The 1796-nt window shown below is 38.4% G+C and overlaps 1 non-coding gene across 1 annotated transcript; it reads left to right on the top strand.

The window, feature by feature from the left end:
* Positions 1-1259: 1259 nt before the first annotated feature.
* On the top strand, positions 1260-1335 carry Trnaa-agc. The gene has a single exon. It is a non-coding gene; the product is annotated as a tRNA-Ala (tRNA).
* Positions 1336-1796: the final 461 nt, after the last annotated feature.

Genomic DNA, 1796 nt, shown 5'->3' with positions numbered 1-1796 from the left:
CACTAAAAATAAAGAAATAAGATTTCAAGCCTTCTACTTTCCTTGATCTAAAAATTCTGTTCAATACAATTGGAATTCCTAATCCCTCTCTTCCCCTTCCTTCATATATTGAGGCCATGGGGTAGGAGAAAAGTGCACAACCCTCCATGTCCTTTTCCCATGCATTAATATTCCTTATTTACCTCCCTTCCTCCCACTTCTTCCCACTCTCATCCACCTTTTCTGACAAAAAGGAGCCTTCGGCTCTGTGTGACCCTCAGAGCGCACTGCTCGGGGGACTTCCCCAGCTAGACTTGGCTCTTGTCTAGCTGATTTGATTTCTCTTGTTTCTGCTCTGCCTGGTGCTCTTTTTTCTCAGTGGGGTGTGGGTAATAGAATAGCTATGGGCTTTTGAGACCTTTTAACTATATATTTTTCCTCTTTCATTTATAAAAACACTAAACATTCAACTCCAGATGACCAAAAATCCCACCACCAAACACTACTAAGGGGCATGACTTCTGCTCCATACCATTTCTCTCTGTCTCTGTCTCTCTCTCTTGTTAATGCTTTTAAAAACAAATGGGTTTTTTATATGAATAAAGTTTTTTTAAAGTGTGTAAAAAATAAGATTTCAAAATTATGAAATAATTATAGGCTCCTAAATGACAAGTAAGTATAGTTGTTAAGATAATCTAGAATGGGACAGAAGCTTGATTCCAATTCTTCAGAAATCAGCTTTGTAGAAAGTCTGGTGCCCTGATAGATGACAAGTGGGAACAAAGGTCAGATTGAATATCTGTGATCTGAGACAAGCGTTCATTCTCCTTCTTCTTCAGTTTGATTTTTTGTTGGATAGAGATAATTCTAATACCTGTATGCTTGTCTTAAGAAGACTCCTTGCACCAGGCATGGTGGCGCATGCCTGTAATCCCAGCAACTCAGGAGGCTAAGGCTGGAGGATCGCAAGTTCAAAGTCAGCCTCAGCAACTTAGTGAGTCCCTAAACAACTTATTCAGACCTTGTCTCAAAAGAAAAAAGAAAAAAGGCTGTGAATGTGACTCAGTGGTTAAGTGCCCCTGGGTTCAATTCCTGGTACAAAAAAAAAAAATCCTTGAAGATATCAAAATCAGAGACTAAATGTGAAACCACATTAGAAATAAGTTTACTAGAGCTGGGGTTGTAGCTCAGTGGTAGAGCACTTGCCTTGCATGTATAAGGCTTCAATCCTCAGCACCACATAAACATAAATAAACAAAATAAAGGTATTAAAAGAGAGAGGTGGGGATATAGCTCAGTTGGTAGAGTGCTTGCCTAGCATGCACAAGGCCCTGGCTTCAATCCCCAGTACCACCAAAAAAAAAAAAAAAAAAGATTTGGGCTGGTGTTGTGGCTCTGTGGCAGAACGCATGTGTGAGGTACTGGGTTCTATTTTCAGCACCACATATAAATAAATAAAGGTCTGGGACTGGGGTTGTGGCTCAGTGGTAGAGCACTCACTTAGCATGTGTGAGGCCCTGGGTTCGCTCCTCAGCACCACATAAAGATAAATAAATAAATGTATCCATCTACAACTAAAAAATATTTTAATAAAAAGGGTCAATCAACAACTAATAAAATATTTTTTAAAAAGGTATTGAAGAGAAAAAAAAAGAAATAAGTTTACTATAAAAATGCTGTAAAAATCCAAGAGACTATCTTTGAAAAGATCTTTTTCAACCCTGAAGCCAGATATCAACTGCTGAATTTGGCATCTGGTCATTGTACCCATTAAAATACTCACACAAAGTCATGTTTTCTAATGATCACATTAGAAA

This window comes from Marmota marmota, unplaced genomic scaffold (genome assembly GCF_001458135.2).
Source record: "Marmota marmota marmota unplaced genomic scaffold, marMar, whole genome shotgun sequence".
NCBI classification, from domain to species: Eukaryota; Metazoa; Chordata; class Mammalia; order Rodentia; family Sciuridae; genus Marmota; species Marmota marmota.
This window is presented reverse-complemented; position numbering and strand designations above follow the sequence as displayed.